Raw genomic sequence first — 23,684 nt, forward strand, 5'->3', positions numbered from 1 at the left:
CAATGGAATATTACTCAGCCATAAAAAGAAAAGTAATTTAGTTATTTATAATGAGATAGATAGACCTAGAGTCTATCATACAGAGTTAAGTAAGTCAGAAAAAGAAAAACAAATACCGTATGCTAATGCCTATATATTGAATCTAAAAAAAAAAAAAAAAAATGGCAGGGCAGGAATAAAGACCCAGACATAGAGAATGGACTTGAGGTCATGGGGGTGGGGAGGGGGAAAGTGAGGCAAAACTAGTGGGAAGCAGCAGCATAGCACAGGGAGATCAGCTCGATGCTTTGTGACAACCTAGAGGGGTGGTATCGGGAAGGTGGGAGGGAGGCTCAAAAGGGAGGGGATAAGGGGACATACATATGCATATGGCTGATTCACTTTGCTGTACAACAGAAACTAACACACTGTTGTGAAGCATTTATACTCCAATAAAGATGTATTTTAAAAAAAGATATAATATATGAGATTTGTTAAGTTCTCTCTTGCACACTTAACTGTAAGTACTGTGAGGGTAGGGATATGATTCCTTTTTTGCCCACCGTTATATCTCTAGTGTCTTTCTCGGTGCTTAGCATAGAGTCAGCAGTCAGTGAAGACTGTTGAATGAACAAGTAAATGTTAGTAATATAAAATATCAACAGGAGGGATTTGGAATAGTAATGAAAATACAGGTGATTGGGAACTTCCTAAAGTGACTGCAGTTGGATTAAAAAAATATTTCCATAGACCATTGTAGAACAGGGAAAGGCCTTGTTCAATAACATGATGTAGCAACTCTTACCAGAGGACAATGTTATATAGTAGAAGATCATTCCACTTTTAAAATTTCAATATTTATTCCTTAAAGTATTCACACCTATACATGATACCTGGATTGGTAAAAGGTTATGAGATCAGTGGGTTGAGAAATCCGTGGTTGAATTGGTTCTTATCCTCTCAGTCTTCCCGTTAGCAAGAGAGATAGATAAACATTGGTATTCCCAGGCAAACAGCAGACTTATACTGTGAGAAAGGAAAGGTAAGAAAAGGGGAAGTATCATCCTACATAGAGGAAAGAAAGAACAATCATAGCAAACCACTGCATTTGCTGAAGAGCCACTTAGTCAAGGCACTGCTTGGCTGCAGCTCTCTGTGGACTCAGCACAGCTGTACCTCTTAAAGCAAGGTCAGATAAATTAACCAAAGTTAATTTCTTAAAATTACTTTGTCATCAAACTTTTATGTCTCTTACCCTGTCATGAGTAAACCTTCAGGGTGATTGTGCCTATTTCTCCATGTGTAAGCTGAAGGGGAAGATGGACATAATGCTCACTGTCATTTTTGTAAATGGCACCTTCACTCTTCTTCAAAACTCTGAAAGGAGATGGTAAAGGTAAAGGAAGTTAATATTGTAGCACAAGCCAACACATTAAAATAGTAGAATTTATGTTTAATTGTTGGGATCAGCAGCATAGATCATTTAACAGAAAAAATAATACAAGTTTGCTTTACATTTTTTTTTCTTTTTTTTTTTTTTGAATGGGAAGTTGTTGTTTAGTAAGTACAAAGTTTCTGTTTCAGAGGATAAAAAGTTATAGAAATGGATAGTGGAGATGGTTGCACAACTCTGTAAATGTATTTAAAGCCACAGATTTGCAAACATAAAATGGTTAAACTGGTAACTTTTAAGTGACTAATATTTTACCACAATTAAAAAAAAAATGTAGAGAGACTCCCCAAGGCTCCTTGTCACCGGCTGGAACAATTTTTCCCAAGCCATTCAGCCATTTATCAATAAAGGATAAGCATCATTTGAGAGTTACTGAATATTTTTTTAATGTTTAGCAGGTAGGTATATATGACTAGATCATAAGCTCCTTTTGTGTTACAAAGTCGTGCTTCTTTATATCTGCTTCAGTGTAACACATAGATGTTGAAAATTATTTATTAAAGTAATGCCTTTGGCCATCTATTTCTTTTTCAGTCAGTACAAATTAGCTTATGTTAGGAGCTTTCTATACATTGAACATTTTTACCAATGATTCATTATGAATTCTGAGTGGCTATTCTGGATCACATTTTACTATTTGAACAGATTTTAAGACATTACATTAAACGAGTTTCATGTAGTCCATATCACACATAAAATCCCAAGCCCTTATGAACCTGTTGGCTGCTATCACAGTGGTTAGTTTACAGAGCAATAAATAATTTATACATCAAATGCTTAAGAGATGGATGCTTAGCAAAAGGACTTAAGAACTTTGAACCTGGAAAATAATACATACAACATCCTTGAAAACATTGATCTTTTTTTATCTTTTTCATTTTTTTATTTAATTTTTTATAACATCTTTATTGGAGTATAGTTGCTCTACAATGCTGTGTTAGTTTCTGATTTATAACAAGTGAATCAGCTATACATATACATATATAACCATTTATCCTCCCTCTTGAATCTCCCTCCCACCCACCCTATCACACCCCTCTAGGTGGTCAAAAAGCACCGAGCTGATATCCCTGTGCTATGTGGTTGGTTGTCACTAGTTATTTATTTTACATTTGGAAGTGTATATATGTCCATGCCACTCTCTCACTTCGTCCCAGCTTACCCTTCCCACTCCCTGTGTCCTCAACTCCATTCTCTATGTCTGGCTCTTTATTCCTGTCCTGCCCCTAGGTTCTTCAGAACCTTTTTTTGTTTTTTGTTTTTTTTTTTAGATTCCAAATATATAGGTTAGCATGTGGTATTTGTTTTTCTCTTTCTGACTTACTTCACTCTGTATGACAGACTCTAGGTCCATCCACCTCACTACAAAAAACTCAGTTTCGTTTTTTATTCTAGCTGAGTAGTATTCCATTGTGTATATGTGCCACATCTTCTTTAACCATTCATCTGTCCATGGACACTGAGGTTGCTTCTGTGTCCTGGATTTTGTAAATAGAGCTGCAATGAACACTGTGGTACATGACTTTTTGAATTATATTTTGTGCAGGGTATATGCCCAGTAGTGGGCATATGGGTATATGCTGGATCATATGGTAGTTCTATATTTAGTTTTTTAAGGAACCTCCATACTGTTCTCCATAGTGGCTCTATCCATTTACATTCCCACCAACAGTGCAGAACAGTTCCCTTTTCTCGACACCCTCACCAGCATTTATTGTTTGTAGATTTTTTGATGATGGCAATCCTGACTGGCGTGAGGTGATACCTCATTGTAGTTTTGTTTCGTATTTCTCTAATGATTAGTGATATTGAACATCCTTTCATGTGTTTGTTGGCAATCTGCATATCTTCTTTGGAGAAATGTCTACTTAGTTCTTCTGCACATTTTTAGATTGGGTTGTTTATTTTTTTGTTGAATCTTCCAATCCAAGAACATGGTCTATCTCTCCATCTGTTTGTATCATCTTTAATTTCTTTCATCACTGTCATAGTTTTCTGCATACAGGTCTTTTGTCTCCCTAGGTAGGTTTAGTCCTAGGTATTTTATTATTTTGTTGCAATGGTAAATGGCAGTGTTTCTTTAATCTCTCATTCAAATTTTTCAACATTAGTGTATAGGAATGCAAGGAGCTCTGTCCATTAATTTTGTATACTGCTACTCTACCAAATTCATTGATTAGCTCTAGTAGTTTTCTGGTAGCATCTTTAGGATTCTCTATGTATACTATCATGTCATCTGCAAACAGTGACAGATTTACTTCTTCTTTTCTGATTTGGATTCCTTTTATTTCTTTTTCTTCTCTGATTGCTGTCACTAAACCTTCTAAAACTATGTTAAATAATAGTGGTGTGAGTGGACAACCTTGTCTTGTTCCGGATTTTAGAGGAAATGGTTTCAGTTTTTCACCATTGAAAACGATGTTGGCTGAGGGTTTGTGATATATGGCTTTTATTATGTTCAGGTAAGTTCCCTCTATGCCTACTTTCTGGAGGGTTTTTATCATAAATTGGTGTTGAATTTTGTTGAAAGCTTTTTCTGCATCTATTGAGATGATCATATGATTTTTCTCCTTTAATTTGTTAATATGGCTTATCACATTGATTGATTTGCTTATATTGAAGAATCCTCTCATTACTGGGATAAAACTCACTTGATCATAGTATAGTGTTGGATTAAATGTAGTGTTGGATTCTGTTTGCTAGTATTTTGTTGAGGAGTTTTACATCAATGTTCATCAGTGTTATTGGCCTGTAGGTTTCTTTCTTTGTGACATCTTTGTCTGGTTTTGGTATCAGTGTGATGGTGGCCTCATAGAATGAGTTTGGGAGGGTTCCTCTCTCTGCTGTGTTTTCGAAGAATTTGAGAAAGATAGGTGTTAGCTCTTCTCTAATGTTTGGTAGATTTCGCTTCTGAAGCCATCTGGTCCTGGGCTTTTGTTTATTGGAAGATTTTTAATCACAGTCTCAGTGTCAGTGCTTGTGACTGGTCTGTTTATATTTCCTATTTCTTCCCGGTTCAGTCTCAGAAGGTTGTGCTTTCCTAAGAATTTGTCCATTTCTTCCAGGTTGTCTATTCTATTGGCATATAGTTGCTTGCAGTAATGTCTCATGATCATTTGTATTCCTGTTATGTCAGTTGTTACTTCTTTTTCGTTTCTAATTCTATTGGTTTGAGTCTTCTCCCTTTTTTTCTTGATGAATATGGCAAATGTTTTATCAATTTTATCTTCTTAAAGAACCAGTTTTTAATTTTATTGATCTTGGCTATTGTTTCCTTCATTTCTTATTCATTTATTTCTGATCTGATCTTCATGATTTCTTTCCTTCTGCTAACTTTGGGTTATTTTTTGTTTTTCTTTCTCTAATTGCGTTAGGTGTAATGTTAGGTTGTTTATTTTAGATTTTTCTTCTTCCTTGAGGTGAGATTGAATTGCTATAAACTTCCCTCTTAAAATTGCTTTTGCTGCATCCCATAAGTTTTGGGTCATCGTGTTTTCATTGTCATTTGTTTCTAGGTATTTTTTGATTTCCTCTTTGATTTCTTTAGTGATGTCTTGGAAATTTTGTAGCTTATTGTTTAGCTTCCATGTGTTTGTATTTTTTTACAGATTATTTCTTGTAATTGATATCTAGTCTTATAGCATTGTGGTTGGAAAAGATACTTGGTACAATTTCAAATTTCTTAAATTTACCAAAGCTTGATTTGTGAACCAAGATATGATCTATCCTGGAGAATGTTCCATGAGCAGTTGAGAAGAAAGTATATTCTGTTTTCTTTGGATCAAATATCCTATAAATATAAATTAAGTCCATTTTGTTAAATGTATCATTTAACACTTGTGTTTCCTTATTTATTTTCATTTTGGATGCTCTGTCCATTGGAGAAAGTGGGGTGTTAAAGTTCCCTACCATGATTGTGTTACTTTCGATGTCCCCTTTAATGGCTAGCATTTGACTTATGTATTGAGGTGGTCCTAGGTTGGGTGCATAAATATTTACCATTCTAATATCTTCTTCCTGGATTGATCCCTTGATCATTATATAGTGTCTTTCTTTGTCTCTTGTAATAGTCTTTATTTTTAAATCTACTTTGATATGAGAATTGCTACTCCAGCTTTCTTTTGGTTTACATTTGCATAGAATATCTTTTTCCATCCCCTTACTTTCAGTCTGTATGTGTCTCTAGGTCTGAAGTGGTCTCTTGTAGACAACATATATATGGGTCTTGTTTTTGTATCCATTAAGCCACTCTGTGTCTTTTGGTTGGAGCATTTAATCCATTTACATTTAAGGAAATTATCAATATGTATGTTCCTATTACCATTTTCTTAATTGTTGTGGATTTGTTATTGTAGGTCTTTTCCTTCTCTTGTGTTTCCTGACTACAGAAGTTCCTTTAGCATTGTTGTAAAACTGGTTTGGTGGTGCTGAATTGTCCTAACTTTTGCTTGTCTGTAAAAGATTTATTTCTCCATCAAATCTGAAAGGGATACTTTGTGGGTAGAGTAATCTTGGTTGTAGGTTTTTCCTTTTCATCACTTTAAATATTTCCTTCCTCTCCCTTCTGCCTTGCAGCGTTTCTGCTGAAAGTCAGCTGTTAACCTTATGGGGATTCCCTTATATGTTATTTGTTGTTTTTCCCTTGCTGCTTTTAATATCTTTTTTCTTTGTATTTAATTTTTGATGGCTTGATTAATATGTGTATTGGTGTGTTTCTTCTTGGATGTATCCTGTATGGGACTCTGCACTTCCTTGGCTTGATTGACTATTTCCTTTCCCATTTTAGGGAAGTTTTCAACTATAATTTCTTCAAATATTTACTCAGTCTCTCTCTTTTTCCCTTCTTCTTTTGGGACCCCTATAACTCGAATGTTGGTGAGTTTAATTTTGTCCCAGAGGTCTCTGAAACTGTCCTCAATTCTTTTCATTCTTTTTTCTTTATTCTGTTGTGTGGTAGTTATTTTCACTATTTTCTCTCCCAGGTCACTTATCCGTTCTTCTGACTCAGTTATTCTGCTATTGTTTCCTTTTAGAGAATTTTTAATTTCATTCATTGTGTTGTTCATCATTGTTTGGGTGCTCTTTATTTCTTCTAGGTCCTTTCTAAACATTTCTTGTATTTTCTCCATTCTATTTCCGAGATTTTGGATCATCTTTACTATCATTACTCTCAATTTTTTTTTTCTGGTAGACTGCCTATTTGTTCTTCATATTTTTTTTTTGGTTTGATGTGTTTTTACCTTGCTCCTTCATCTGTTGTGTGTTTCTTTGTCTTCTCATTTTGCTTAACTCACTGTGTCTGGAGTCTCCTGTTCACAGGCTGCTGGTTCATAGTTCCCATTGTTTTTGGTGTCTGCCCCCAGGGCTAAGCTTGGTTCAGTGGGCTGTGTAGGCTTTCTGTTGGATAGGACTCATGCCTGTGTTCTGGTGGATGAGGCTGGATCTTGTCTTTCTGGTGGGCAGGACCATGTCCGGTAGTGTGTTTGGAGGTTCCTGTTACCTTATTATGATTTTATCTGGCCCCTCTGCTAATGGGTGAGTTTGTGTTCCTGTCTTGCTAGTTGTTTGGTGTAGGATGTCCATCACTGTATCTTGCTGGTCATTGAGTGCAGCTGATTCTTAGCATTGCGATTGAGATCTCTGGGAGAGCCTTCACCATTTGATGTTATGTGGATCTGGGAGGTCTCTTGTGGACCAATGTCCTGAACTTGGCTCTCCCACCTCAGAGGCACAGGCCTGACACCGGTATAGTGCACAAAGACCCTGTCAGCCACATGGCTCAGAAGAATAGGGGGAAAAAAAAAAAGAAGGAAAGAAAGAATAAATAAAATAAAGTTATTAAAATAAAAAAATTAAAAAGTAATAAAAAGATAATAAAAAAAAGATTTAAAGAAAGAAAGAAGAGAGCAACCAAAGCAAAACACAAATCCACCAATGATAACAAGTGCTAAAATTGTACTAAAAAAAAAAAAAGAGAAAGCGCAGATAATACCCTAAGACAAATGGTAAAAGCAAACCTAGACAGGCAAAATAACCCAAAGAAGCATACACATACACACTCACAAAAAGAGAAAAAGGAAATATATATATTTATCTCTCTCTCTCTCTCTCTCTCTCTCTCTCTCTATATATATATATATATATATATATAAAGTAAGAGAGCTACCAAATCAATAAACAAATCTACCAATTAAACTCTAAATACTAAACTAAATAAACATGAAACCAGAAACAAATTAGATGCAGAAAGCAAACCCTAAGTCTACAGTTGCTCCCAAAGAAGTCCACTGCCTCAATTTTGGGATGATTCATTGTCTATTCAGGTATTCCAGTGATATAGGGTACATCAAGTTGATTGTGGATATTTAATCCACTGTTCCTGAGGCTGCTGGAAGTAATTTCCCTTTCTCTTCTTTGTTGGCACAGCTCCTTGAGTTCAGCTTTGGATTTGGCCCTGCCTCTGCATGTAGGTCACCTGAGGGCATCTGTTCTTCACTCAGACAGGGCAGGGTTAAAGTAGCAGCTGATTAGTTGTCTCTCGCTCACTGAGGCCAGTGGCAGGGGAGGATATGGGATGTGGGGTGATCCTGCTGCAGCAGAGGCCAGCATGAGGTTGCAACAGCCTGAGGTGTTCCGTGTGTTCTCCTTGGGAAGCTGTCCCTGGATCATGGGACCCTGGCAGTGGTGAACTGCACAGGCTCTCGGGAGGGGATGTGTGGATAGTGACCTGTGCTTGCATACAAGCTTCTTGGTGGCTGCAGCATCAGCCTTAGCATTTCATGCCTGTCTCTGGTGTCTCCACTGATAACTGGGATTAGCGCCCCTCTCTGGAGCTCATTTAAGTAGTGCTATAAATCCCCTTTCCTCACGCACACCAAAACAATGGTCTCTTGCCTCTTAGGCAGTTCCAGACTTTTTCCCAGACTCCCTCCCATCTAGCTGTGATATACTAGACCCCTTCAGGCTGTGTTCACGCAGCCAACCCCAGTCCTCTCCATGGGATCTGACCTCCGAAGCTGGAGTCTCAGCTCCCAGCCCCCACCCAACCCAGCGGGTGAGCAGATAAGCTTCTCAGACTGTGGGTGCTGGTCAACACCTCTCCTCTGTGTGGGAATCTCTCCCCTTTGCCCTCTGCACCTCTGTTGCTGCACTCTCCTCCATGGCTCTGAAGCTTCCCCCCCCACCTCCCGTCTCCACCAGTGAAGGGGCTTCCTAGTGTGTGGAAAATTTTCTCCTTCACAACTCCCTCCCAGAGGTGCAGGTTCTGTCCCTATTTTTTTGTCTCTGTTTTTCCTTTTTTCTTTGCCCTACCCAGGTACGTGGGGAGTTTCCTGCCTTTTGGGAAGTCTGAGGTCTTCTACCAGAGTTCGGTAGGTGTTCTGTAGGAGTTGTTCCACATGTAGATGTATTTCTGATGTATTTGTGGGGAGGAAGATGATCTCCACATCTTTCTCCTCCACCATCTTGAAGGTCCCTGATCTTTTAAATATTCAATAATTCCTCACTCTCCTGTGAACCTGACACCAGATGAAGGCTTGTGTCCTGGGGGCCCCCAAAGTCCTCTTTCAGTATGTGGAGTTGTCTTTTCAAAGGACAGAACCTCCAATCTCTGGAACTCCACACTGCAAACCCTCCTTTCAAAGTGCTTGCTGCCTCTCCCCTTCTCTACTTTGATTTTCTCCAATATTTTTTCATTTTTACTTACACATTCATTTAACTCTTTCATTAAGTTTGAATAATAGAAATGTACTATTAGCTTGTGTTACAAAAGACACATTGAATGCCAGGTTCAGGGAAAGGAGCCTAACATACAATAGTTAGAGGTGGAAATGTTTTGGGACTTGTTTTCTGAAGATGTTCCACAAGGGTATAAAATAGCCCCAAGAGAGGTCAAGTTGATAAGATATTATTAAGAGTTTTATTCTTGGTGGAGTACACCAACCATTTTCCCTGTTCAACTGTTCATTTATTTTCTAAGATAAAACTGAAGTTATAGAATATTTGAGGAATTTGAATCTCTGCCATAGCACTCACCCTATCTCCTCCCTCAATCCTGTTCCTGTGATACTCCCTACAACCTCAGCAGGATCAGGAGCTACTGAGAATGAGAGATGGAGGAGGATATGATTTATCAAGCTCAAACTACTCATCAATGTGGTAGATTTGAAGTTTCAAAGCAAAACTAAACCTTTCATGTTTGGCATTTGGTTAATAATTTGGAGGATTTAAGTAAGATTCCTGGTAGTTCAAAGAATTTTATTTCTGTATTTTTCCTGAAATTAGTGAAAGAGGAAAAGAGCAGAAATTGTCGTCCTCATTCATAGGGCAGAAAACTTGGTGCCATTTTCCCAATGGCAGTGGGTTGGAGGAAGATGTTCACTGCAATTTATGCATGGACTAGTGTGTCTCAGGGATCATGTCAAGATGATTTCAATTCCTAAAAGCTGGAATAGACAGTTCATATATCTGAATGAGTATAACTGATTATTAACATGAAAAATAGCTTTGCTATGTGCAGACTTCAGTTAAAGAAGAGAAAGAAAAGATTAAGGCTCAGGTACCTCTCTAAAGGCCCATGGGAACTATTTATCAAGCAGAATATAATTCAGAATTTTGAGCAGAATAGACTCAGGAATTCAGAGGTGGTGTTTTTAGAGGAGGGATTTATAATTGTCAGATAAAATATTCAGTGGATGCTCTGTACAAGAGGAAGGGTTGAGTTGAGCTTTAAAAGAGAAAGATAATTTCATAATCATGAAGGTTTGGAAACTGCATTTGAATGTCTGTTTGTTCTTTAGGTTTAGATGATCTGAGTAGGCTGTAAGAAGTCCAGCTACAAATGATAAGACATTTTCTTTTTAGTTAGAACTAAAGCAATCATTGTGAAAGCAGAGGTTTGGCCTCAGCCCTTTCACCCAGCCTTATTTGGGTGAATGTGTAGGGCATTAGTTGATTGCTGTCAATAGTTGAGTCTATGTATGACAGTGTACTGGAAACAAGATACAAAAGAGAGCATATTCTGTAATTCTGAACATGGGAGTGTTACTTCCATCTTGAAGAAGACACACTATATGGAGGAGGGGAAGAGGGAGCACTGGGGACAGAAAGGAAGTTGAAGATATAAAGTGCTTAGAGGCAAATTAGCTCCCAGCCAGAAAAAGGAAATGGCTCTAATGGCATATTTATACACCCGTTTCCAGATCTTTTACTTTAAAAAGGGACAGTTATATAGATCTACTCTGTAGGATTTATGGATCTCCATCACCTGATGCAAATCTACACATTTCACTAAATCTCCCTAAATATATCTGCTCTTTTATTATCTTATTTAATGACCCCTCCCTACCTTCAATATTGATCCATTTTCTGTATATCCTTTAACATGTAGTCCAACTCTAGCCTCCCAAACATGTCCATAGATGAACCAAACACATACAGTTCCATCCCACTATTTATTTTTATTAACAACTAAAACATTTATACTATATCATCCAATGTAACATGTTTTCTAGACAAATATATTCATGGACAACACCATTCACATATCTGCTGTCTGCCACCAAGACTTCTCCTAAGATAAATGCCCATGCTTGCAATTTCTAGACTCAATTTGCTGAAATTATTTTCTTTCTAGAAAGACACATCTAAAACAGATTATCCTTCAAATGGTCTTCCCAGATTCATTGCTAATCTTCGATACTTTCCCTCACACTGAAGTTCTTCTCTTCTTCATCACTGAATTAAATTCCCTTACCTTTTTCTTGCACATAATTTAAACACATAAGTAATGTAAGGTCTCTAATGCATTCCCAGAAGATATATTTCTGCATCATAATGTTCTACTTAGATCATAAACTACTCAAGGTCAGTGTGAGTGCCTGTTTAACTCTCTTCATGTTCTTCTTACAGCAGCATATACCAAGAGATCCTGAATCATTGCCTTCATGAAAAAGTAGTTGAAGGTGTTTTTCTCCTTAACATTGGAAAGAAAATCAAGGTTAAGTTGAAAATGTATAAAAAACCATTTAAGTTTAATCAGAAAACACTAAATTGTGTGTAGGTATTTATATTTCTTTACCTCTTCACTCAAGATGAACTTTCTTTAAACACAATGTTAGTAAAGGCTAATGACTACTAAGTAGTCAGATTTATGCCATAATGTTAGGGAAGAAGTAAATTTTAATAAAAACTTAGGTTTCAAGGTATGGATGGGGTCCTTGGCTTGGAATTTTATAGGACCATAAAAACTAAGGCACTGAGTTCACAGGTATATCCCTGGGGACTGAGCACTGCAGCATTGACACCTCATCTTTGCCATCAGATGTTTGGAGGCATAAAGGCCACCATAGCACATGTTTTTTTCAGAGTAAGTGCACAATTAGCCTTGACATACCAAAGCCAGTAAGTCCTCATGTATTCTCCCAGCAGTTGGCAATGTGAATCCCAAAAGCTGGCAGTTCAGCTGAATTTTGACACTGGGATTGATTGATTAAGCTGTGCAGTGTCCCCCAACCCAAGTCATGTTATTCCAGATTGTATCATTTGAGGCCTTCCTGAAATAATTCATCCAGTATTTATACTAGTTCTTTACTCCTCAAGTACAGATGACACACAAGATAAGATATTGTGTTTCTCAATGTTGCTTTCCTTTAGAATATTCAAGGGCATGCTCAGACTTAGCAATAACATAATCATGATTTCAAAGGAAAGGTCTGAAACCAAATGAAACATGAGTATGCATTCACTTAAGAAGCTTCTTGTCAAAGATTACATGGATTAGCCTGGGTTCACAAGGTAAGCTTATTCTATATCATCCTTTTGTGTCTTCCGGGTCTCATTCACAAAAGTAACCTTCCTGGGACTTGAGTACTGAAGCAGAGAAGAGAAAACACACACACAAACACACACACATACACACACAATGTTGACGTTGGCCTTAACAACTTTCTTGGAGGATAATTATTCCTTTTAATAAATCTGATCAAGTTGAATATGTCCAATGATTCCTTATGGAAATTAGAATATGGCCTTCAAGGCCACAATTCCTTCTTTATGATCTAAATTACTGTCACTCTCATCTTTGCTCCAGGAAATCTTAGCCACAGGATCTTTCTTTCACTTCTGGAAAATACCACATTCATTTCCAGCCCACAGCATTTATCCCTGATGATCCTCTGCCTGGAATATACCCTGTTTGGCTCCTACTCAGCTCATGAATCTCTGCATGGAGGTCACTTTCTCACCTATGCCTTTGCTTTTGCTGACCAACCTAATCCCATAGATATTCCCTAGTTATACATGCTAAAATTCCACAATTGATTGTTACAGACTAGGAGGATTTGGGGATACTTCGTTTAATATTAATAATGTGAACATTTCTTTAATCTATCATTTCTTTGATTCTATGGCACACATTTCTGCTTTTTTTTTTTACATTGTAACTGTTTTTTAAAAATCAGTGTGCTTCTTACAATACATATCACAACACACATGCCAGCTGCTGGATGGGGAACAAGTTCAGATAAATTCATCATTGCCTGGGAATTTGCCAATTTAGCTTTGCTTAATCTCATTCACCCATCTATTGCAAGGTTGCTACTTAAAGGTAGCTATTTCAAGTTAAATGCTTAAATCTCTATTGTCTTCAGAAGACACATAGTGGATGTAGCTTTTAAACAAAAATTTATTATGTTAGTATGTAGCAGAACAGAACATAATCTCTCACACAGCAGGCAAAACAATTCAGGGGTAGAAACTGACAAATCTCAGGAATATATCATGTTTCCATTAGGCTAGAGGGATTGGTATGCCTAATCAATACTTCATGGAGGGGTAGCACTTAGACACCAAACATCTCATGAGGTTTTGGTTAATGTTTCAGATATTTTTCTTTTTACTTCCATTGGTAGGGTTTCAGTTATTGGGGGGAAAAAAGGACTAGACTATAAGTTTAACCAAAAAACAGAAATGCAAATAAAGCACCAGTGTTCTATGTGCCTCAAAATTACCTCTATCATAAAGCTGTCAAACACGAGTCTTGTGGGTTATGAGAAGCTGTGTGGCCCTGTGATACTGCCTGTAAATATCAACTTCCCAAGACACTTTAGTCTTTGGATGTCAAGAGGTTTCTACCAGAATTTAGACTATCAGATGGAACTCATATGCTATTTTATGGATAAATTTGTACTGGAGCTTCTTTAAAAGTATGGAAAAAATATTTAAAACTCAAATTTATTTAGCTTTCATGCAACCCATAAAAATATAAATTCATAATGTTGATGAAATATAGTGAGTGTGTATGTTTGTGTGTGTGTTTGTAGGACTTCCTGTTATGTTATATGTAATTGTCACAAATTGTGGGGGTCAAACTTACAGCTAAGGTCTTAGCAGTGTATGATCAGGCTTGTGATACAAGAAAGATAAGAGTGTCTCCTTCCTATGGGGGCAGTCTGGAGAATGTCAACAAAGGTCAAACTCAGCAGCAAAAGCCTTGAAGTTAAGACTTAGCACAAGAACTGCCAAGACGAAAAATGTTCTGGGATTTGGGGTCTGCAAAGGGGTGCATGGGGATAAGTGTTTGTGGAGACCATGTGGGAAAAAATCCTTCAGGCCTTGGATCACAACAGAACCGGAGATTCAGGGAAACTTTTGGGCTGGTTTGGCAGCTGTGGCTCTAGTGAATTCTTCCCATTGAAATAGCACAAAATTTCCCTCCATGATGATTTATGCCTTCAAGAATCCAGGGGGTCCTCATCAATTAAAATCTTCCCTCTTCTTTCAACCATGGGACTCTGTAGCTTTGGACTATGTCAGTAATATTTTCTCAGCCAATTAATCCAATAATTGGTTAATTTATTCATTCAGTTAACGAGCATATATTACAGGGCTGTTTAGAATGACTATGTAAATAAAACAAAGTCCCTGGCCTCAAGGATCTTAGAGTTTAGTGAGAAAGGCCCTAAGTAATACTCCAGAAGCCAGCCAGGTGAGAATGGGTTTTGGTTGCTTAGTTATAAGCAATGTTTCTTTGTTTTGGTTTTCTAAAGTTTACAGTATTTTCTGTACTACATTATTCCCCCAGAGCTAAGTGAGAGCCTAAAAATGTGTGTGTGTGTGTGTGTGTGTGTGTGTGTGTAACTCAAATAATAGAATATGTGTATTCTATTTGTTTGACTCTACTCCACTTGTTCAACTTAACTGGAGTTTGGTGGAAAGAGATTAAAGATGCATGGAAGGGCTTCCCTGGTGGCGCAGTGGTTGAGAGTCCGCCTACCGATGCGGGGACGCATGTTCATGCCCCGGTCTGGGAGGATCCCACATGCCGCGGAGCGGCTGGGCCCGTGGGCCATGGCTGCTGGGCCTGTGCGTCCAGAGCCTGTTTTCTGCAACGGGGGAGGCCACAGCAGTGAGAGGCCAGCGTACCGAAAAAAAACCAAGATGCATGGAATAAGAGAGGAGCAAGTCCTGACAGAGGTAAAAGGGGTCTGATCCTCTCGATATCATTGAAGCCTGTTGTACCATGAATATACAAGGAAGCCTGATAAGAAATATCTTCACAGATGTGGAAGCCAAGATCCTGAGCCTAAGAGAATGCCTAGGCCCATGATCTGTCACTCAGGCTAAGAGGATAATTACTGACCTCCATGTGAGAAGCTGCTTCTAACTACAGCTGGATGGCCAGTTCTCTTAAATGACCAGGCCAAGATGACCATGACTTTCTATTGTTTCCATGGAACCGTTAAAGTCCTGCCTTAGATTAAGATTCCTGTTCAGTGAATGTGCACTGGAAATGCTATTATCCTTCTTGACATACGGATGTCCTGGAAAGTCTAATTGCATTCCCAAAAGGCAGAAACCCTTTAAAAAATTAAATTAAATTAAATTGAATTAAAAATAAAAAGGCCATGTTTCAGTCAAGGGTCAAGCTCCTAAAGAGTGAAGATAAAAAGAGGTATGGAATTCTATAAGCCAAGTAGAAACTAGGGAATGGTTATAAATAAATGTATAGTTTTCTCTATTCCATCTCACCTTCTACTTCAGTGGCTTCTGTCTTTCTGAAAGAAAATTAGGATGTTAGAGCTTCTAATCCTGTTGTACTGCTACCTTTTATGGTCTATATGAATATTCCTCCTCCATGAAATCTTCACTTAAATTTCAGATGTACAATAATCTCTATGGGAAAAAAGAAAACAAAAAACAAAACTATACGCTAGTTCTAAAAGACAATTTATCCTTTCCTTGGTTCATGAAAAATGGTGCATATTTAACTTAATTGAATAAGATGTATCCTTACACATCTTTATATTTCCTTATACAATATCCTTCAAAGGTAAGCAGCCAGATATGGCTTGAGTGAAAAGAATTCCTTGTTCTGGGAAGCCTTAGGAAATGTATTGAAAGCTAGAAAGAATTCAGTCACGAGGAGAGGAAGAAAGAGTAAATTTCAGGGTAGTAACTGAAGCCTGAGCAATGATCCAAATATGGTAACATTCCAAACATCCTTAAGAGACCACAAACAGACAGGCCCAGTGGTGCATGGTAATGTTTTAAAAAGAACAATCTGCAGTTCATTGAATACCCATTCCTCTTCTGAACCCTGCAACCTGATGTTCTGTTTTACTGGAGCTAAATGTAGAAGCACAAGGGAAAATGATTCCAAATACAGAATGATAGCTATCAAGTTAAACTTCTTCCTTGTAATAACTGTAGGTCAACTAGAACGGCATGTGGCAAAGTTCAAATAATTCATGGCCACATAAAAGTAAAGCTAGTGCTCAGAATCAGTCAAGAATTTTCTTGGTTGTCAGTGAGCAAATCAAACACAAACCCATTCAAGCAAAAAGGAAAATTAGTTGCCCCATTTAACCAAACCACATATGCGCACACACACACACACACACACACACACACACACACACACACACAGAATGGGAGAGCCCACAGCAAGATCAACCAAATAAGATTCACCAGTTATGTGTGTGCATGTGTGTGTGGTGTGTATGTGTGTGCATGCACACGCAAAAAGAGACAGAGAGAGGGAGAGGGAGATACCTGATATAGACTATATGCCCTTTTCTGCCTATATTCTGATTGTATGTTGGCCTCAGTTTTTTTGGGCTCTGCCCATGGCTGGGAACATAGTCACTGACAGCTCTGAGTTCACAGCTTTACAGCTTTCTATTCAAGGGAAAAATACCTTCTCTCTTGGAGGCACCATATTAAAAATTCCCAGGAGATGTTTAATTGACCTGGTGTATATCCTTTGCCCTCCCTGAGCCAAACTGTGTGGCCACAAAGATGGGCTATTCTGATTGGCTTGCCTGTTTCTCAAATTTATTCTTATGGCCAAAGGAGAATGTCACTGAGATTGGAAGCCCCAGCAGCCACATTTGGGTCAAGAGGTCTACTTCAAAGATAATAAATTTAGTTAATTGCCAAAGAAAGGGAGACTTCTAAGTGATAGCACCAGGCCACTATGAATGGCCCTGATGTGTCCAGTCTTTATGTACATGTCTGACTATGTAGATTCCTTTAACTCTTATACTCAACTTGAATTCTCTCCTAATTCCTTTCTTCCTGGTCTCATCTTGTCACTTCTCCTGTTACCTATCTTCCATGATTTTGACCTGTAATATTCCCCTCTATCAGCCCAGTGTCTTTGAAAAATAGACATAGATGTTCATTACTGTTGGCCAATTTCTTTATCTTTCAACAGGACCAGTTAGTTACATTTTCCTTTCTACTAACTGACCTCCCCTGAATTTTAATATATGTTATAAAATAGTCTTTCAGACTCAGTAAATTATGCAATTTTGCATAACATTTATTTTGAATAGTATCCTGTGTCCATAGCATGTGGCTTTAATTATCAAGATTAAAGGGTTCCTCCACTATCAAGGAACAATAGTTTTAAATTTGTAAGTAAAACTCATGCTTTGTTTATTTATTTTTACCTAACAAAATGGATATGGCATTATGAGATCATTCTAACATTTGGTTAAAGGAAAACACATGTGATTATATTTATATACACACACATGTAAATTAAGACTGTTAAGAAAATGTTAAAGAATTTCTTTAAAATGCTAAAGAGTTTTATAAAAAATAGAGATGTAGAGATGGTTCCTAGAGGGCAACTATAACATGGCCTTCTCTTCAGCAGAGGGTTTATTAAGGTTTCAGGTTCAATTGTAGAGAAACTGTCCAGGGAAGAGATCTCAGCCTGTTCAGTTTGGTTTATGGGTGTGGGATGTGTTTAAATTGAGCTAATTAGCTGGTTTTAGTCACATTAAATTAGTGATCCATCACTCTGAGTAAGTCCCCCAAAATTTATGGAGTTTTTTTTGGTTTTTGTTTTGTTGTTTTTGTGGTATGCAGGGATCTCACTGTTGTGGCCTCTCCCATTGTGGAGCACAGGACGTGCAGGCTCAGCAGCCATGGCTCACGGGCCCAGCCGCTCCGCGGCATGTGGGATCTTCCCGGACAGGGGCACGTACCCGTGTCCCCTGCATCGGCAGGCGGACTCTCAACCACTGCCCCACCAGGGAAGCCCAATTGATGTATTTTTTAAAGCTCCCATGTTTAGAAACCATTGAGTGATAGATGGCAGTTAGATCTTCCATATCTAATTAAATTGTCATTTCTATATACTTAAAATGATTATGGGCTGAAATATTTGCTACAGTATAAACAGTGGGGAAAATTGTTGAAAATTTCCATTGGAGTCTTCTCACATTGATTTCTCTGGCCTCAATGCACTTCCACTCCCACCGAAATAATTTTTTTAGTTTTGTTTTCTAGTTCACATGGTACCTCCTCTGTGAAGCCTTTTCCATAGATTTTGTTGCCAGATTTAACAAATAAAATATAGGATATCCATTTAAATTTTAATTTAATATAAACAGTTTTTGTTGTTGTTGTGGTTGTTGTATAAGATTGTCCTAAATATTGCATGGGACATTCTCATACTTAAAACAAAGTAACAAACAAACAAAAAGCTTTGTGTAATATGCAAATTTAGTTGGACAGTCTGTATTTTTTCTGGTAACTCTAATTTAGGTATTATGTTAGTTTGTTAAGGATTCCATAACAAAATACCACAGGTTGGATGGCTTAAACAGCAGAGATTTATCTTCCCACAGTTCTGGAGGCTAGAAGTGCAAGATCAAGGTGTCAGCAGGTTTGGTTTCTCCTGAAAAACCAACTCAGTTCTGCTGTTTTCCTCCTCAACATATATACTATGTCTTAGCAAAACACGGTCTATATATGCACAAGAGTAAACATTAACTTCAAATGTATGTCTCTGGAAATAGGTGCCAAGAGTACTTAACTTCCAAATTTATTGTATGACATTCTCCTCCATCTTTTCTGCACACTCTACTAGGTTCCTTTATGAATGCAACTGCAGTTGCAAGGTAATCTCAATAACAGACTCTGACTTCTGCTCCATGTCATTGTAAAATACTTTATTTTTTAACACCTGAAAAATCAGGCTCCTCCAGGAAGGAAGGGAAATGGGTAACAAGTATTTCTGGGGCCAGATTGGCAAGGATACTCAATTTTTTGTCAAAAATTTACAATATTTTTTTTTGAATAATAACATAATTCTGACTGAAGGAAATCAAGATTAGGAATAATATGATGAAAACATTTTGGGGGCTAGGACAAAGATTTGATTACAGGAAGTGAAAATCAAGTTTTACAAAACAACATTGCAAAGTGTTGCTGTATGTGGTATTCAGAGCTTATCTATTAATGGGCAGGAGGTCAGGGATTTTAATAAAGGTGGATTCCTCTACATTTCAGCTTTGTGTTTGGAGAGGTCCTCTTCACATTTACAATCAGTGGGTGGCTATTAATCTTATGAGGGATTTTGTTGCTGCTGTTACTGTTTTCTCTTTTCCTTTAGCAGCTTTCAGTCACCAGGAACTGCAAGTGAATTTAAAGTAAGAGATATTTCTCTTAAATGCTTGCAATTTTCTGGTTCCTCGGCCCCTAGCAAATGTCTCATTGTGTTCAACTAATATTTACAACATTTTGCAATACAGCTATTTTATATTATTTTCAAGGTTACATTCCCCTGCCTTGCTTTGGAAACTCCTTAAATATATAGATAGATTATCTAGATGTATACAAATGAGACATTTCTTAGGTTCAAAGACACTCATAAATAAGAAAAATGGGGTAGTTTCCTATTCTACTGCAGTCCTCCAAATCTCAGAAGCTTGAGATAAATCTCTGACCTTCCTACCACATAAAGGCCCATATTTAGAAGACAGAGGATCTTTGCTTATTCACATAAAGTGACACTATAAGGTGAACTTTCAACCTTCAGTAGGAAGGTGATGGAGCAGTGATGCAAGATTTGTGAACTATGCACTAACTATAATATGTCTCTGACTGGTGTTGCTACAACAATTTCACTGCTTTGAATATCTGAGTGTATTAAGGTCATAGACTCAAGTTCCAGCAGTGAAACTATTGAGCAAAATTGAGCATACACAGGAAGGTATTCTGAAAAAAGGCTTGTGGCTGGGGAGACTGGGCACTGGAGAAAGTCCAGCTGAGAAGGAGACAGGCAGTTTCATTAATTCATTGCTAACATGGCTTCTGGTGAATGGTTCCATTTCTAGGGAGATTTGAACTAATTTAGAAAGATGACAGTAACAGTTTGTGACATGAGAAAACTTCGATCACATTATGTTGGGAGACTCTTGAGACACATCTGTAGGTAAGACATAGTAATCAGGAACAGACTGTTTTCAGACACATAAAGACAGAAGCAAAGATATATGAAGTTATCTTAAAAGTGCCCAGCTGAGTTTGTCCTTGTATGTGGGCTGTTTACTGTAATGTAGGTAAACTTGAAAGAAGTAATGAATAATAGCACATTGCCTCTCTCCTTATGTCGTATGCTGAACATAATCATAAACTGTAACAGGTCGATAATCTTGTGTGTCCTATCTAGGGCCTGATGAATAATAGATATCACTTTATAATAGTTACTAAAACAACAAACAAGTATTACAACTTCCTTAGGGCCAGAAAAATCCTACAGAAACAAAGGGGTGAAACAACTGTAACAGCAGGAAGAATTATAGATATAATACACTGGTAAAATATATTTTTTACAATTAATCACCCAAAATTGATATATTAATATCTAAAGTCCATACTTCTTTTCAGAATATCTTAGTTTTTACCTAATATCTTTTCCTTTCCCAGGATCCCATCCAGGATACCACATTCCATTTACTTACATGGCTTCTTAAGATCCTCTTGGCTGTGGACAATTTCTCAGAATTTCTACATTTTCAAGATTTTGATAGTTTTGAAACATATTGACCAGGTATTTCTTAGGATGACATTCATTTAACATTTTTCTGTTTTTCTCATAACTAGACTGAGATTACGTGTTTTATTCAAAGAAAGGACATAGATGTCAAGTGCCATTTTCATCACATAATAGCAAAGTACATACTATCAACATTAGTTATCACTGTCGATATTGATCTTAATCACATGGCTGGTGTGGTGTTTATCAGATTTTTCCACTGTAAACTCTTTTTTTTTTTTTAACCTTTCCATACCTTTATCTTTGGAAAGAAGTCACTAGGAAGAGCCCACACTTAAGGAGTGAGGATTTATGTTCCCTTCATTAAGGTCATAGTATCTGCATAAATTATTTGGAATTCTTCTGCAAGGGAGATTTATATCTTCTCTCCTATTAATACTTTATTCATTCAGTCATTTATGTTATAACTATGGATTGTGGGTATTTATTTTTTACTTTGCGTTATAATCAAATACTATCATTTTATTTGTTTCTCAAATTTTTCCTGCTGTGCCTATTAGGAGCTCTTTCAATTTGGCCCTGTATCCCTTAGACATAATGCTATTTTCTTCTTTTTTTTTTTAATAACACTTCCTTACTTCCTAGTACTACAAGATGTTATAGTACATTTATTGCCCTATTCCTAGAATAAACTATTTCTCTAAGGAGCCCTGGTTCCTTTTATTGGAAAATGGTATTAGAAACCAAGATCTGAACTCTAGGTTTGCTGATTGATACCAGAGTGCTGTTGCATCGAGGACCTTCCATCTGACAGAGGAAGAAAAGTATACATGTGTATACAAAACTACATTTATAAACATTTCTATAAATGTATCTATATGTAACCACCTGTATTTATAGATAGGAGTATTTATACAGGTGGTTACATATAGATACATGTAGATACATCTGATATCTCCAAGTCTAATCCATTACCAGAGGCTTTTTTGTATTAATCTATATGATCATATGATTTTTCTGCTTTTGCCTGTTGATAAGGTGTATAATACTATTTCATATTCAAATAGTGTCCATGCCTAGAATAAATCCAACTTAGTTGTGTTATATAATTTTAAATGAATTATTAAATTCAATTTGCGATATTTTTAAGGATTTTTTTTTCATTTAGATTCTTGAGAGATAATGGTCTATAATTTCCTTGTCTTGTAATATCTTTGTCTGGTTTTGGTGTTAAGGTAATGCTGACCTCATAAAATGACTTAAGAAGCATTCCTTCTGCTCCTAGTTTCTGGGAAATATTATTAATAATTGGTATTATTTCTTCCCTAAATATTTGTTAGAATTAACTAGTGAAACAATCTGGGCATGGTGCTTTCTTATTTGGATGGTTACTGATTATTGATTCAATATCTTTAATATAAGTATGGGGCTACTAAAATTCTCTCTCCTTGTTTGAGTTTTGGTAGCTATGCCTTACAAAGAATTGGTCCATTTCCTATATATTATCAAATTTGTGGGCCTAGAATAGTTCCAAATATTACTTTATTATCCTTTGTGCCCATGACATCAGTAGGGACCATACCTCTTTCATTTCTTCCATTACAAATCTGTGATTTTTCTGTCTAATTTTATTAGCCTGGTTAGGGATTTACTAAATATTTTATCTTTCCAAAGAATCAGGTTGGTTTCATTAATTTCCAGTATTGTTTTCCTGATTTCAATTACACTGCTTTCTGCTCTACTTTGTATTATTTCTTTTCCTATGCTTCTTAAATCATTCTTCTTTCTCCAGATTCCTAAGGTGGAATCTGGGGCCAAGGAGAGATTTATTAAGTAAGAAGAAAGTGGATGAAAACATGGTCATTGACAAGACCCTGGATATGAAGGAAATGATTCTCAATGCCGAGAGAGTCAGAGGTCTCTAGGCGGGGGCCGGAATCCGTGGGGCCCCTGCGAGAGGACTTCAGTCTGAACAGCAGCACCCTCATGGGTCTGCTGGCCATTGCAGTGGCCATTTCCACAGTCATTGTCATCAGCTTCGTGATGCTGAGCAACAGGCAGTACAACACCATCAGCCATGGGATCGTGGAGGTTGACCCAATGCTCACTTCAGGAGAGCGTCACCTGAACAAGATGCAGAATCATGGTTACGAAAACCCGATCTACAAATACCTGGAGCCGGTGCAGATTTAAGCATGTGAAGCGCGACACCTGGCTGGAGTGGGGAGTGAGGCGGGCAGCAGACGTCCAGAGGTTTGGATCGACAACTGACAGACAGTTACTTCCAGAGGATTTCATCTTACACTCAGACCTCCTGGATCATTAAAACTATAAAGTACTACTGTAGAATCACAATTTCCATTCTTTTTAAATGGGTGAAAAAATGTTAATATAACAATATATGACATATAAACCTTAAATGAAGTGAAAAAAATGCTTATTACAGATATTTGACTGATGTAGTTTTCTTTTAAAAATTAATCAGGAATCCCACTTCTATTGTATTGTCTCACACATGCTCTCTGTAGAAATGGAAAATGTTGATTTTCAATGATAAACTGTATATGCTAATTGCAGGCCGTTTGTTCCAGCTGCATTGTGTCAATCAGCTCTTTATGGCTCACTGTCCTGGTTTTTGTTTTAAAAAAAAGAAAATGCAGTATTCACTTTAAATGAGCTTTCAGAAAGTTGCTGAGAAACTAACTGAAATAGGAGCCGCAGTTGATCCTTAAAATACATCATGATCCCCCTCTCAAGATTCCTTTGAAGGACCAGTTTCTTGGAAGTCTGGTGCTCCCACCACTGGGAACCTGGGTGTCTCTACACAAGTCCTGTCACCAACGAGACACTCAAAACAAGCATTTGAGTTCCAGTATCTTTCAGTGAGCCTTGTGTGTACAGATTAGGGACACAACTGCGTTTCTTCTGAATCCAGTTCTTCCACAGAAACTAACCTGT

At 37.3% G+C, this 23,684-nt stretch overlaps 1 pseudogene; it reads left to right on the forward strand.

Moving 5' to 3' along the window:
• The first annotated feature begins 22,582 nt into the window (after window positions 1-22,582).
• LOC117197995 (amyloid beta precursor like protein 2-like) lies at window positions 22,583-23,276 on the forward strand (annotated as a pseudogene).
• Window positions 23,277-23,684: the final 408 nt, after the last annotated feature.

This window comes from Orcinus orca, chromosome 15 (genome assembly GCF_937001465.1).
Source record: "Orcinus orca chromosome 15, mOrcOrc1.1, whole genome shotgun sequence".
NCBI lineage: Eukaryota > Metazoa > Chordata > Mammalia > Artiodactyla > Delphinidae > Orcinus > Orcinus orca.